General features: G+C 40.7%; 1 long non-coding RNA gene across 2 annotated transcripts in view; it reads right to left on the bottom strand.

The window, feature by feature from the left end:
- Positions 1-226: 226 nt before the first annotated feature.
- LOC130680327 (uncharacterized) overlaps positions 227-16,659 on the bottom strand; it is a 64,852-nt gene continuing 48,419 nt past the window's right edge. The window contains exons 4-7 of one of the 2 annotated variants that reach the window (XR_008993282.1): positions 11,155-11,312; positions 7,508-7,692; positions 6,178-6,526; positions 227-3,056 (exon numbers count right to left, since the gene is read on the bottom strand). This is a non-coding gene — a long non-coding RNA (uncharacterized LOC130680327). The remainder of the gene's footprint in view (positions 3,057-6,177; positions 6,527-7,507; positions 7,693-11,154; positions 11,313-16,659) is intronic. The other variant, XR_008993281.1, reaches the window with a different exon arrangement.

Raw genomic sequence — 16,659 nt, 5'->3', positions numbered from 1 at the left:
TTCTATGTGAGCTCTGCAAGGACTAGGAAAACTACTGGGGCCAGCCATGGGCTCCTGGCATCTTTCTACTGGGAGAGAGCCCTCTGAATTTATCATCCACTCTGAGCCCATGGCAACAGCTTCCCCTCAATTTCTAGTCAGCAATCTATACAGGCATCTGTCACCAAATTCGGAAAATGTTGGTCATTATTACTTCAGATATTTTCTGCATGAATCTCTTCTTCTGCGACACCTGTGGCTTGGCATGAATTTCAGAACTTTTGGTCCCCCACAGGCCTTGGAGCTACTCTGTACATTCCTTTTTATGATTTTCTCTTCTTCCGACTGAACTTCTCCCTCCTTACCTTCAGATTCAGTGTATGTTTCCTTTGCAATCACAGTGCTCCTGTTTGGCCCAATGTATGATTTTTAAAAATCTAATCTGTTTTAATATTCAAGTCTAAAATTTCATTTTCCTTCTTATTGTTTGTACATCTCTCTGCACTTTCATTTTCCCACTGGTTTCAAAAATGTCAAAAAAGGTCTACTCTAGTGAAGTCCAATTATTTTGTATACATATGTAAACCTTTTCAACACAGCTTCCTAACTAATCAAGATCAAAGTGTACACACCAAGTGTAAGTATATACCCCTTGTTTCAGTACAAACTCAAGAGGACTATAGTGTGCTACTCCTTTCTACCCTACACCATTTCAATGATTAAAAAGAGAGAAATTATCATGTTAAAGCTAATTTGCATCCGTTAAGATACATTAAATTACAAACAACAGTAAATGTCTGGCTAATCGATGCAAAACAATGATTTATTGAAGGGATAATAAGGATGTGTAATCAATTAAAGTAACAGCTAAAACAGCCAAGTCCTTCAAAAAAGAGGCGGTGAAAGGGCCAGTAGTAGTGGCTCGGTAGAGGCTGGCCTGCTTCACTTTCACTTTTCTGGGGCCTGAAACGTTTGTTTACTTGCAGGAGGATGTCTTAGTGCGAGAACGCTTTTGGTCTGGCAGGGAAACGTTCTCCTGATTTTCTCCTCCCAGCTCTCGGGCTCTCTTCTTGTGCTTGCTGAGCATCTGAGCAAAGGCACGGTTGAAAACGTGGCAGCTGAAGTGCTCACGGGCCGCATTCTCCACGTGCGCCTGCAGGACCTCCAAGCTGCGGAAAACCAGGCAGCAGCCCAGACACCTGAAGCCGCTGTCCAGGGTCCCCAGCCCCTGGGGTGTCTTGGCCCTGGAGCCCTCCTGGGCTGGAGGCTCCCCTGCACTGGCAGTCGGCTCCCTCCCCTGCGGGGCGTTGTTATCCGAGCTGAACTCCTTGTCAGTGAAGCGTTTTGGTGCAGACACATAAGAGGGTCTTCTCAGAAAAACCGCAGTCTGGCTTTTTGGTGTTAAAAAGGCCCCAGATATATAGTGAAAATATTGTAACAACTTTGTATGGTGATAGCTGGTAGCTAGAATTATCATGTATATAAATGTTGAATCATTGTGTTGTACACCTGAAACTAATGTAATACTGTATGTCAACTACCCTTCAATAAAAAATAATTAACTACCAAAAAAAAAAAGGCCCCAGATATTTTTTGGGCCTCTTGAGAAAAACACATGGCACCATTCTGGTCTTTTTAGAGGCGGGCTCCAACACTTCCACCCCACCCCACCAGACAGTCACATCTCTTTTCAGAAAGACACGCCTGTAATAAATTTCTCTGATGGTTGCTGTGCCCGCGTGTTGTGGGAACAGAGAGGACTCACCCTGCTGACTCACAGGGACTGGAGAGGAGGAAGAGGAGGAGGGAGAGGAGGAAGAGGTGGAGGAGGAGGAATCTTCCCTCTCCTCCCAGACCTGGGGTGGAGTCATCTCAAGGGCCCCAACATGAGAAAAAGAAGTTTCAAACAAGTAAACTAGAATAAGTGCGTGAAGTCTGTAGGAGTTGTGATGGTCTTGAGAATATTCCGATGTGGGTACATGGCCCCCAGGTACATATGTATGTGAAGTCAATGAATGCCGTGTGTGGTATATTTTACCTGAGCTATGTTTGTGGTGTGATTCTGTGGGAATGAGGGTGTTGAGGTCTATGTATGTTCTGGGACATACCTGGTGAGTGTTTCTCACATAGGTAAGGGGGTGGGGAATGACAGTGTACATGTGTGTGTGGTGAGACAATACACGTGAACAGGGGTGGTTCATGTTCTTATTGTGAAACAGTTAAAGACGGAGCGTGTTGGAGGAAGTGTGCTTGAGCTTCCCAGAAGCGCAGCTCCCTGAGGGGCTGAAGGCTTTGAGCTGAAGGTTTTATGGGTGAGGTGGTACATGGAAAAGAAAGACTGTACATGAAAGTGCATTCCCATCAGGGCATTAGGAGTTTTTGAGCGCAGACGCTGGCTCTGAGAGAGCTAAAACAAGCTACCTGTGTGAAAGGGTGTACATTATTCATGGGTTAGTCTGTAGACAGCAGAGTCTGAGAATGATGGCGTGAGGAGGGAAGACGCAAGTGTGTATCTGTAACGCTCGTAGAGAATGGGAAGGACGCATCTGGAATGAAGGCTTGTGCATATGAGAAAGTGAAAAGGAATAATGCGGCTGTACCTGGTATGGAGGAATATAGGGTGTATGTGTGTGCTGGTGTGCGTGCGTGCGTGTGAGATTGTGCTGACCTAAGGGAAGAGGTGGTAACTGAATTCCCACCCTGTTATCAGCACAGCCCACTACCTCACTCACAGCTCTCCCAGTGTTCACATGGGGAACTGTTCTATCCTTGAAAGCACACCCCAATTTGTCCCTGTGCAGAGGCTTCAGTCTTAGTTCCTCTGCCCTGAAGCCCTTTCCTGTTTTTGAATGGAAAGTGAAATAAGTAGGGATTGGGCTGAGCCACCCCAGCTGTTCATCCTGTCCAACCTTTGTGATCTCCCTTACAGTCCTCAGCAGCAGCACGAAGCTGTCCTGGAGACGACACGCGGGAGAAATACTCAGAGTCAGAGGACTCTTCTCCCGGTGTCTGATTGTTGTCTCCGACCACCACATGTGCCTCAGGCTCAGGAGAATCCTCTTGAGTCTTCTCGAATTCTGAGGAAGGAATATAAAAAAACAGATGAAGCAGTTTCTGGGACCTGTATCCATTCAAAAAAGATATGCTGAGTGAACAATCATGTTAGGCATTGAAACCCCCCATGAAATTAAGCATTTGAAACCTCACTTGCTCCCAAATACAAGGGAACAACAATTATGAAAATTGTGTGTAGTAGATGTCAGTATTTTGGCAATCTTGTATGTGATATTTCTAAAGATGTATACAGAATATCAAAAACTAGTGACTAAAATTGGCTATTAGCTCCTTTGTCCTCATGTGAAATTATGTAATTAGAGGACATGGGTGTATAAGTTTTAAAAGAATTCTGCATGTCTGTCTGTCTATCTATCTAGATTGGTATCTATATTGATATATAGAAAGATAGTGATGTCAATATAATTATGGAGAGGTGTGCAGATACAGCATTTTTGCAGGGAATTCCTGGGCAGCAGCCATGGTGCTGGAGATGTTCAAATGACAACTTTACACACTCACCCCAGACTCCTCTTCTGGGAATGGATTTCTGTATTTCTCCAAGACTCTCAGCCTCCCTATTCAGGTCTTTTAAAAATTCTTTCAAAGGAGGCAGACACACCCACATGATACATTTCTGCCCCTGGATTGGAAGCGAACACCCTGGGCAGGTCTTGGACAAGGGGTCATTTATGGCCCCTGCTGAGGGAAGGGACTCAGTTCTGAGCCTGGGCCACTGAGTTGCCTTGTCTCCCCACCTGGCTCCTCCTCAGCCCCTTCTCGCTCTCAGCCCACACCACAGTGAGTAAGACCATCTGTATAAGAGGTGGGGCAGCGGAGTGTGTGCCAGGCTGGGGAGCATGAGCCGCCAGTGACTGCAAAGAAGAAAAGCCTTTCTCCCAACCTGCCCTTTTCCTGGACTAATCTTGGTTTCATCGGTTCCAGAGGGGGACTCGGCCCTGGGCATGGAATGCCCTTCCCCCTGGAGCCACAGTAGTCCTGACCATGTGACTAAGTTTTCTGCAGTGGGAAATGAGTGGCAAGGACACGTGCCCCAACCAGGCATAGGCATGAAGTCCTCCTCTGTGCCCTGCCGTGCTCTTCCCTTGTCCAGCTAACTGGCATGTTGGTAACCTGGGGTCTATTTGAAAGCCGAGTGTTAATGATAAAAAGTTTCTATCAACAGGGAGACTTGCCCTGTTCCTTCACATATACTCATTGTTACATAAGAAATAGGTTCCTTCATGTATTAGTTACTCAGGCCTAATCTACTTCAACTAATGAGTCTACTCCATTAGTGATATAATGAGTTTTGAAAAGCAAATAATTGGACCTGGTACATATTAAGAAAGCCATTACATTAGAAATTACTGTCTTCCCCTTTGGTTATTTATGCTATATGTGTGTGTATGTGCAAATTGGTGTGAATGTGTTTTACATGTTTCATAGTTTACACAAAAAATATCTCTGAACATGCACTATTTGTATTGAAGCTGAATTGCAGACAGACTCACTTCCCAAGCCTCCCTCCAAGGCCCCACTGGGGTATGCTGAAATTCAAATGTCACGTTCCCTTCATGAGCCCCCACTGGGACCCTCGGTTCTGGTACTGATCTGTCCCCTCCCACTGCTGAGCACTGGCTCTTCCTCACAGGACTTGTTTACTTTTTAAACCTCACAGTCACCACAACTATTTCAGTTTCCCACTTTTTCTAGAAAGAACCGAACTTTCTCAATTCAACCATGTGGTGTGTGTGCGCCCTGCTGGTTTTTTACTTACATTTCATAAAGGAGCCTCACATTTACCTCTCTATGCTCTGAGACAATGAAAGAAAGCTCTTCATGTTGGAGACAATCTAAGAAATCAAGTCATTTTCTATCTGACTTCACACTCTCATCCCTGCACCTCCAATTTTAGGTTCCCAAACTTTTTTCCTAATTATTTACTTACCTCTATAGCCACACGTTCTTCATAAACTGGAAAAAGTATTATTGGAAAACGTATAACAATATCCACTTACTTAACAAATGCCCTCAGTTTTGTAAAAATCAAATAAAGGGAAATACATTATATAAGAAAAGTTTTAGTAATCAATCACTACATCTGTGATACAGTACCCAGAGTGGCACGATGTATGGAACACAGGTCCTATGGGCACAGAGACAAGGACCTAGTCACAGGAATCTGCTCTTGACCCTCAGATGATCGGATCCCATAGAAAGACCGGCGCATGCACACCTTTTCCTCCCTCCAGCCTTCCTGCCCTTTCTCTCCCATAAGTGGGAATCCTTGCTCTTTTTCTTTAGAAGACAATTTTTAGATCCCCAATGCTCAGAGAATATCACTGACACACACCTCCTGACATCCTGGCAGCTTTGGGGGAATGTGTGGTTTCAAGATGTTTCCTTTTCCATTTGTGCTTCATGGCTGAACACTTCAGAGAAGTGAGCCTTCCTCCCTAGAACTCTGCTGCCAGAGGTTCGAGTGATGGCAGCCAACAATCAAGTCAGTATATCCAACAACAAGCAACTGGAAAGGCTCTCTCTGCACTCACTATCCAAGAACAACAAGCAACTAGAGAGGCTCTCTCTGCACTCAGTCACTCACTGGCCCGGCCAGTGCTTAAGTACACCAGGAGGGCCATTATGATGTGACACAGGGTTCTGGAGCATTCTGACACATGCATCAGAGCAGACCACTGATGGGGGGGCCTTTTACCCAACACAAACTCTTATCAACTTGAATTTTTATCTTGCACTTCATATCAAAACTTGGGACCAATGATATGGATTAAACAAAAGATAATTACTTTATGTATCTAGGGTAACCACATTACTAAATCTCCCCAAGGGTGAGAATAAGGCATTACCTGAACCAGGCTTAGAACCTTCCTGACCCATATAACATGGTAACTGTCATATCTTAGCAGTACCATATAATATGTACACATGTAAGTTATATGTGAGGTGTATGTGTATAGTGGGTTTGCAAACACCTTGTGATTCCACAGCCCCAACATTTATTGAATTTTTCCCACTATAGGGAACAGGCTCATGTATTTCAACAACCCACTGTCTCTTTTGAAACTCTCTTCCCATCACTTCCCCAGAGCCTTCAGGGAAAGAGGAACCCCCTGGCTTTACCTCCCATGGCCCTCATCATGAATCCTGTTCTTGTCAAGCATGAAGGCTTCATTCCCCGGCTTCTGTTCTAGGCCCCAGTCTCCTGGAAACCAATGGGCTCTGTACAGGTTTTGAACTCTAGTTAGCTCCATTCTGCTTCCACCTTCCCACTGACTGTCTGCTCCCTGAGGGGCAATATGTATTTCCTTCAAACCGAGCAGTTGCTCTAGAGCCAGGCACTGATCCAGCCAGCTTCAGCCTTCTTTACTTCAAGTAGGTACTGCCTCACGCTGTTCCACGCACATGGGCTCGGACTCTTGCAGCCACTAAATGGTAGGCACATTTCCCAAGACAGTCTCAACCTTGTCAGCTATTGGAAAAACCCAAATCAAAAATTAGATACTATTTTACACATACCAAATTGGTAAAAATTAGATCAACCTATACAAATAATTGTAAGGATATGGATTAAAAAAGGAACCTTCATGATATAAAACAAAGTATCGACATATGTAGCTGTGTTGGAGAACAATTAGCCAATATTTAATGAAATTAAATATACATATAAACTACAAGTCTATAATCTCATTCTATAACATGATCTTTACAAGGGTGATATTCACAGCATTATTTATAATGGAAGTGAAGGGGCATTTTAGTTTCTAACTCAAAAAGAATGGATAAGCAACATATGGTTGATAAATACAACAGAATACATTTCCAAGAATAAAAGCCATGCCCATTATACTATATGCCTACAGGGCAGGGCATCAGGAAGGAATTGGAGATCAGGAACAGAAAGAAAATATAAATCAATGAAATAACCATAAGCTAGTGACTAAGGAGCATTCTTAAGTTAGTAGTCAGTAATTAACTAAAGACAGAAAAAAATCTTTCTCAAAAATAAAATGGTTCAGATTAGGTCTAGAACTAAGAGAAAGGATTATTCTAAAGATACCCTATAATATGAGCTTCCTATTGCTGTTACAGCAAATTACCCCTGTGTAAGTGGCTTAAAATACAAATTTCTTATCTTGCAGTTCTGGGGACCATAACTCCATTATGGGTCTTACTGGCTAAAATCAAGATGTTAGCAGAACTGGTCCCACCTGGAGGCTGTAGGGGTGAATCTGTTCCCTTTTCCAGGTTCTAGAGGCTGCCTACATTGCTGGCGCACCTTCATTTCCTTCATCTTTAGCATACATGACTACAACATCCACTTCCACTGTCACGTGGCCACTCTCTCTCTCTCACCCCTACCTCCCCCCATAAGGACTCTTGTGATTACATCATTCCCACACAGGCAATCCAGGATAATCTGTCCTTTTCAAAACCTTGAAATAAATCCCACCTGAAAAGGCTCTTTTGACACTTGCAGTAACATATTCACAGGTTCCAGGGATGAGGAGGTTGACTTCTTTTCCAAGGGGGTGAGTGGAGATTTTTTCTCAGCTCCCACACCAAGACGAGCACAGAGAGTGTCAAAGTAAATTCACCAGCAGTAAAATACAGTAGGCTGAGTGAGAATGGAAATCTCTAATTAAACAAGAGCAATAGGAAAAAAAGAGAGCATAGCAAATGGGTAAACATATTGAGGAAAACCAGGTTGAATGAAATAAAGAAAAAAAAAACCCTGTTTGAAAAATGTAACCCAAGGAATAGACAAAGAAGTACATTAGAATTCTTCATGCCATAGAACTGGCAACTGGCTTCAGTACAACAAGGGTGTCAAGACAAGATGACAAGCCAAAGCAAAGAAATAAAAATGGAAAGCAGAGGGGGAAATAAAAACCTAAACAAGGTCAAAACAGGATAAATAAATAACTTAAGACCAGAAAGAAACAGAATAACAGAATAAATCTTCCAACTGAAAAACTGACATATCCACTTGAGAGCAGTTACAAAGGGAAGGACAAATACACAATGAGAAGACAGATAAAAAAAGAAAGGTGAAATGATGTAACATAACAATAAAAAGGTTGGCCAATAAACCAATTATGCAAGATATGCCACAGTAAAACACCCCTTGCAATGAAGACCTGAAACCACAAATTTCCTAAATTGCAGTTATTTTTTTTTTCTTAAAGGATAAAACAAACAAAATTCTTCTGGTATCCTAAGAGGAAAAGCAAGTTATGGCAAGTGCTAAACATCAAGCTAGGTTTACTCTTCCATAAAGCAACATATATTGCTTGAAAATAGTAGAGTATCCTCAGATGCTGAGAAAAAGAAGGTGTAATACTGCAGTATGATCTGCAGACAAGTTGTTTTCAAGTGTAAAAGCAACTGGCAGAAATTGTCAAATGTGCATCAAAAAAAATTATATGAGAGTCATTCCTGAAAAAGCCACTTAACTCTGCCATAGAGCTAACTCAAAACATGGGAAATGCCATGGAAAAGAAACAGAAACAAAACACAAATGCAATGCTTCATGCCAAAATACAGTACAACATTGACGATAAGCACCTGAGGGTGGAGATTGGAGTGGGAATTGATTGACTCAACTGCGTTGCACTAATTCCTATGATGAAAGTTTGGCTCTCGGGACAAGGGCCAATGTAGGTCCCCTGCTCTAGACTTTGTCGTCCTTTTCTGTCTTTCCCTGTGCATAGCACTATCTAAAATCTAAAGTTCCCTGTGCACCATGTTTGTCATCTCTGTGCTTTTGCTCAGTCAGTGTTCCTGTCTCAAACACACAACAATGGGGGCTTAATTGTTATTGTATTCAGTACAGTGTATGGTTTATCAGTCAGCTTTAAAGTTTTCCAGGTCAGGAATTTCAATGTATACATCTCTGTATCCCCAGTCAGGCATGGTAGTGGGTCCTCAGAAGTTAAATAAAAGCCAAGCATGAGTAACCATAAAGTTTTAAGAGCAACAGAATTCTCAGCCTTATAGCATCCAGGATGAGCCTTACTTGAAAATGCCTCCAAAAAACTTGACAATGAAATCCAGGCAATCAAGAGGTGATTAAAAAAAAAAAATCCCTCCTATACTGCAAATATGGTAAAACGACCAGAGGAGCACTAAATCCATTTCAATACCAAAATAAAACGTAAGTACAGAGATTATGATCACAGAGGAGAGTACAGATTTTAGACATTTTTACAAAGTAGAAACAGCTACACAAAGTAGGAAATAGGGAGAAAGGAGGTAGATAAAAATGTGCTTGTTTCATCCATAATGGCAGCATTGCACTGATGCTACCTAAAAATGAAACTTAAAATTATACCCATCTGTTTTCTTCTATTCTCAATCATAAGGGGTGTTTTAAGTATTAATAAACTTCTATGAAATATTTAAAGTTCAACACTCTTAGTTTCATTCCTATTTTTCAGTAAATTTAAGTATAATTAAACTTAGTATTTTATTGCAGTATGATTCAGTTTCGGAAAAATAACTTTCTGTTTCTCTTTCTATACTCCATTCCTTTTTTACACCCATCTATTCATTTATCCTTCTCTTTGTATTTAGGCACCACTATGGGTATTCAACTAGGAAGACATCCAACCAAATGTCAAAAAATGGTTATATTTGAGTAATTTGGAATAATTTTGAAATATAACTCTTAAGAACTTTTGGGTTCCATTTTAATATGTATTACTTATATAAAAACACTAAATTCATGCTAAAGTTCAATAATGTAATCTGAGGAAAATAGTTTGAAAACTTTGGATAATCAGTTTAGCACTCCTTGAGTACCCCCTCTTTTAGAAGTATTTTTCTTAGTATTGTCATCACATCTTTGAAAGTTTCTGATTTTTAAAGGAATCTACTAGTCTTGATTAGTACTTTTATGATTGTCCTCTTAAAAGTACAAGGTGGAATTTATGTGATAGCTGATTATATTTATGTAAAATAACTTCAAAAATGACCTATGAAAGCACAAAAACACATTCAGTAACATTACTGATTCAGTGTGGTACACCGTCCAATGATAGTAAAGTACATATAAATACAGTTATTTAACTATGACTGCCCAGTGAGGTTCCTTTCCATGAAGACGTTCTCACAGGGTCAAGATTTTTTTTCTGACCTTGGCCCTTTAACATTTAGTAGTCACTTAGGCCATGACATGAGTCTAAATGGACAACTACAAGTATATACAAAGTTGGGCTGAGTCAATGATATATTTTTTACTACTGAAATTTTAATAGGAAAAAAATCCCCAGGAAACAAGATGCCCAATATGTAAACCCTCTAAAGGCTGGCTCCATGACCTACCTTGTGCATTGGTATATCTCTACCATTAGCAACAGTAGTTGACACCTGAGATTTATTGACCAAAACATTGTATATATATTCATTATATATAACATATATAAGGAATAAACATGAATGAAATCAGATAATCACAAGTATGTTGAGCTCTTCTCTGGCTTTAATTGGTTAATTTACATTAGCTGAAGAAACAATGAATCTCATAATAGAACACGTATGTACTCTAACAAAATATTTTAGCTTTAAAACTTAAAATTCAAAAAACTGGATATGTCATATTTTAGATAGAAGAAAGGTTGAGAAAGTCTCAGACTGTCAAGCAATCCTCTTGACCATATGACTAGTGAATGTGGAGTCTCGCTACTAAACGAAGATGAAATGAAATGAAAACGGTCTTTCCCGGACCTAGAGAAACTGTGTTCTGTTGTGAATACTGCTCTTAATTATACAGTGTATAATCTTACTAGACGCATTTCTTATCAGGTTTCTACGTCAGTGGAAATTCTGATGTCGTAAACTAGGTATGGAATTTTTAATAATGCTTCACTTTTAAACATTCCCAAACAGCACACTGTGTAAAGGTCAAAACACTGAGACCAGAATAACGTCTGCTTGATGCCTGCTCTCATGAGGAAGCTTAGATAACAAGACTTCACAACCTACTGTAACATCCAATTTCTACCAAGTCTCTCTATTAAAAGTAAAGCTGTCCAAAGAAAAGTGTGAGGCTGTGGACAAGGAAGGAAAACAGGACATGAAAAGGCGGCTGTGAGTTACCTTCTTGTTTTTTGGCCACTTAGCCTCTGCCTCTGACAACTGGTAGAAGGTACATAGTAGGTCAGATAAGCAAAGAAAACAGGAGGGGGCTGATATCCCAAACCCTTCCTCCAATCTTCTCTTTTGAACTCCATCATAACTCCATATTGAATGTATAGCTTGAAAGGAAGAGAAAAGTGAGATTAATCCTATGATAAACTGGCTTGAGTCAGATTTATAAATGTAACTCAGAGTAGTTTAAGAGCACGGACTTGGGAGAAAGCTCTCAGCGTGAATCCCAAATGTGTCACTTAGTACCTATTGGATATTAGGCAAGCAAGTTGAACTTTCTCTGTCCCAACCTTCATATTAAAGTGGTGGCTGGTGGGCAGAGCCAACATGGCAGAGTGAGTAGGACAGTGGGAATCTCCTCCCAAAAACATATGTATTTTTGAAAATACAACAAATACAACTAATCCGAAAAGACAGACCAGAAGACACAGGACAACAGCCAGACTACATCCACACGTGGGAGAGCCCAGCGCCTGGTGAAAGGGGTAGGATACATCCCCCGGCCCGGCGGGACCCGAGCACACCTCCCCCCTGCTCCCGGTGGGAGGGAGAGGGAGCGCAGGACTGCTAAACACCCAGCCCCAGCCACCCGCACCAGAGCACAGACACAGTGCATGCGTGGAGGGCTGGAAACTAGGGAAATAGGGCAGCAAGACCTCTGAGCAGGTTCTGAAGCTGATGCCCTTGTGACAAAGAAAAGCGAGTGCTTTTTGAAAGTCTTAAAGGGACAGGGACTTAACAGCTAGACGGAAACAACACAGGTCACAGAGCAGTGGCTGAAAATTACAGGGAAAACCGGGTGCACTAACCCCCTGGGGAACAGCTCTGAGACCCCTCACGGAGGTGAACAGCCAAACAGCCCCCTGGCCCATTACCCCTCTGGGCGCTGCGAAAGCAGAGAAACTGCCTAAAGCAAACCACGCCCACAGAAAGGGAGATCACTCCATATCCGCCGGGCAAGACACAAAGACCCAGCGGACATGCAACTACCCAACACAAGCCACTAGGGGTCGCAGTTGTCCCAGTAAAGAAAGGCCAGTAGCAAGTGAAAAGTTTGGACCTCCCAGCTGACAGTCAATAGCACCTGTCAACATGAAAAGGCAAAAAAATATGATCCAGACAACACTAAACCAGACAGTTTCGGCATCTGCAACATCTTCCCCTGAGAAGGAACCTGGGGAGATAGATTTAACCAGTCTTCCTGAAAAAGAATTCAAAACAAAAGTCATAACCATTCTGATGGACTTGCAGTGAAATATGCAAGAAATAAGGAAGGAGAATACAGAAATAAAACAAGCTCTGAAAGGACTTCAAAACAAAATGAACGAGATGCAAGAGACCATTAATGGACTAGAAAACAGAGAACGGGAATGCAGAGAAGCTGATGCAGACAGAGATAAAAGGATCTCCATGAATGAAAGAATTTTAAGAGAGCTGAGTGACCAATCGAAATGGAACAATATCCACATTATAGGGGTACCAGAAGAAGAAGAGAGAGAAAAAGGGACAGAAAGTGTCTTTGAAGAAATAATTGCCGAAAACTTCCCCAAACTAGGGGAAGAAATAGACTCTCAGACCACAGAGGTACACAGAACTCCCATGACAAGGGATCCAAGGAGGGCAACACGAGACACATAATAATTAAAATGGCAAAGATCAAAGACAAGGACAAAGTATTAAAGGCAGCCACAGAGAAAAAAAAGGTTACCTACAAAAGAAAACCCATCAGGCTATCAACAGACTTTTCAACAGAAACCCTACAGGCCAGAAGAGAATAGCATGATATACTTAATGCAATGAAACATAAGGGCCCCAAACCAAGACTACTGTATGCAGCATGAATATCATTTAAAATTGAAGGAGGGATTAAACAATTCCCAGACAAAGAAAAGTTGAGGGAGTTTGCCTCCCACAAACCACCTCTACAGGGCATCCTGCAGGGACTGCTCTAGATGGGAGCACTCCTAAAAAGAGCACAGAACAAAACACACAACATATGAAGAATGGAGGAGGGATAAGAAGGAAGAGAAATAAAGAATAATAAGACCGCGTGTATAATAGCTCAACAAGAAAGTTAAGTTACACAGTAAGATAGTAAAGAAGCTAACCCTGAACCTTTGGTAACCAGAAACTTAAAGCCTGCAATGGAAATAAGTTCATACCTTTCAAAAATCACCTGAAATGTAAATGGACTGAATGCACCAATCAAAAGACAGAGAGTAAGAGAATGGATAAAATAGCAAGAACCATCTATATGCTGCTTACAAGAGACTCACCTCAAACCCAAAGACATGCACAGACTTAAATTCAAGGGATGGAAAAAGATATTTCATGCAAACAACAGAGAGAAGAAAGCAGGTGTTGCAATTCTGGTATCAGACAGAACAGACTTCAAAATAAAGAAAGTAACAAAAGACAAAGAAGGACATTACATAATGATAAAGGGCTCAGTCCAACAAGAGGATATAACCATTATAAATATATATGCACCCAAACAGGAGCACCAACATACCTGAAACAAATACTGACAGAACTAATGGAGGAAAAAGAATGCAATGCATTCATTCTATGAGACTTCAACACACCACTCACTCCAAAGGTCAGATCCACCAGACAGAAAATAAGTAAGGAAACAGAGGCTCTGAACAACACACCAGAACAGATGGACCTAATAGACATCCACAGAACTCTACATCCAAAAGCAACAGGATACACATTCTTCTCAAGTGCACATGGAACATTCTCCAGAATAGACCACATACTAGGCCACAAAAAGAGCCACAGTAAATTCCAAAAGATTGCAGTCCTACCAACCAACTTTTCAGACCACAAAGGCATAAAACTAGAAATAAACTGTACAAAGAAAGCAAAAAGGCTCACAAACACATGAAGGCTTAACAACATGCTCTTAAATAATCAATGGATCAATGACCAAATCAAAATGGAGATCCAGCAATATATGGAAACAAACGACAACAACAAGACTAAGCCCCAACTACTGTGGGACACAGCAAAAGCAGTCTTAAGAGGAAAGTATATAGCAATCCAAGCATATTTAAAAAAGGAAGACCAATCCCAAATGAATGGTCTAATGTCACAATTATCGAAATTGGAAAAAGAACACATGAGGCCTAAATTCACCAGAAGGAGGAACATAATAAAGATCAGAGAAGAAATAAACAAAATTAAGAAAAATAAAACAATAGCAAAAATCAATGAAACCAAGAGCTGGTTCTTCAAGAAAATAAACAAAATAGATAAGCCTCTAGCCAGACTTATTAAGAGGAAAAGAGAGTCAACACAAATCAATAGTATCAGAAAGGAGAAAGGAAAAATCACGACGGACCCCACAGAAATACAAAGAATTATTAGAGAGTAGTATGAAAACCTATATGCTAACAAGCTGGGAAACCTAGGAGAAATGGACAACTTCCTAGAAAAATACAACCTTCCAAGACTGTCCCACAAAGAAACAGAAAATCTAAACAGACCAATTACCAGCAATGAAATTGAAGCAGTAATCAAAAAACTACCAAAGAACAAAACCCCCGGGCCAGATGGATTTACCTCGGAATTTTATCAGACATAACAGAAAAACATAATACCCATTCTCCTTAAAGTTTTCCAAAAAATAGAGGAGGAGGGGATACTCGCAAACTCATTTTATGAAGCTAACATCACCCTAATACCAAAACCAGGCAAAGACACCACCAAAAAAGAAAACTACAGACCAATATCCCTGATGAACGTAGATGCAAAAATACTCAACAAAATATAAGCAAACTGAATTCAAGAATACATCAAAAAGATCATATACCATGACCAAGTGGGATTCATCCCAGGGATGCAAGGATGGTACAACATACAAAAGTCCATCAACATCATCCACCACATCAACAAAAAAAAAGAAAAAAACCACATGATCATCTCCATAGATGCTGAAAAAGCATTTGACAAAGTTCAACATCCATTCATGATAAAAACTCTCAGCAAAATGGGAATAGAGGGCAAGTACCTCAACATAATAAAGGCCATCTATGATAAACCCACAGCTAACATTATATTGAACAGCGAGAAGCTGAAAGCATTTCCGCTGAGATCGGGAACTAGACAGGGATGGCCACTCTCCCCACTGTTATTTAACATAGTACTGGAGGTCCTAGCCATGGCAATCAGACAAAACAGAAAAATACAAGGAATCCAGATTGGTAAAGAAAAAGTTAAACTGTCACTATTTGCAGATGACATGATACTGTACATAAAAAACCTTAAAGACTCCACGGAAAAACTACTAGAACTGATATCGGAATACAGCAAAGTTAGAGGATACAAAATTAACACACAGAAATCTGTGCCTTTCCTATACACTAACAATGAACCAACAGAAAGAGAAATCAGGAAAACAACTCCATTCACAATTGCATCAAAAGAAAATAAAATACCTAGGAATAAACCTAACCAAAGAAGTGAAAGAATTATACTCTGAAAACTACAAGTCACTCTTAAGAGAAATTAAAGGGGACACTAACAGATGGAAACTCATCCCATTCTCGTGGCTAGGAAGAATAAATATCGTCAAAATGGCCATCCTGCCCAAAGCAATATACAGATTGGATGCAATCCCTATGAAACTACCAGCAACATTCTTCAATGAACTGGAACAAATAATTCAAAAGTTCATATATGGAAACACCAAAGACCACGTATAGCCAAAGCAATTCTGAGAAAGAAGAATAAAGCAGGGGGGATCTCACTCCCCAACTTCAAGCTCTACTATAAAGCCATAGTAAACAAGACAATTTGGTACTGGCACAAAAACAAAGCCACAGACCAATGGAACAGACTAGAGAATCCAGATATATATGGTCAATTAATATTTGACAAAGGAGCCATAGACATACAATGGGGAAATGACAGTCTCTTCAACAGATGCTGCTGGCAAAACTGGACAGCTACATGTAGGAGAATGAAACTGGACCATTGTCTAACCCCATATACAAAAGTAAACTGAAAATGGATCAAAGACCTGAATGTAAGTCATGAAACCATTAAACTCTTGGAAGAAAACATAGGCAAAAACCTCTTAGACATAAACATGAGTGACCTCTTCTTGAACATATTTCCCTGGGCAAGGAAAACAAAAGGAAAAATGAACAAGTGGGACTATATTAAGCTGAAAAGCTTCTGTACAGCAAAAGACAAAATCAATAGAACAAAAAAGAACCCTACAGTATGGGAGAATATATTTGAAAATGACACATCCGATAAAGGTTTGATGTCCAGAATATATAGAGCTCACACGCTTCAACAAACAAAAAACAAATAAAAAATGGGCAGAGGAACTGAACAGACAGTTCTCCAAAAAAGAAATACAGATGGCCAACAGACACATGAGAAGATGCTCCACATCGCTAATTATCAGAGAAATGCAAATTAAAACTACAATGAGGTATC

The sequence above is a fragment of the Manis pentadactyla genome, chromosome 13, assembly GCF_030020395.1.
Source record: "Manis pentadactyla isolate mManPen7 chromosome 13, mManPen7.hap1, whole genome shotgun sequence".
NCBI lineage: Eukaryota > Metazoa > Chordata > Mammalia > Pholidota > Manidae > Manis > Manis pentadactyla.
This window is presented reverse-complemented; position numbering and strand designations above follow the sequence as displayed.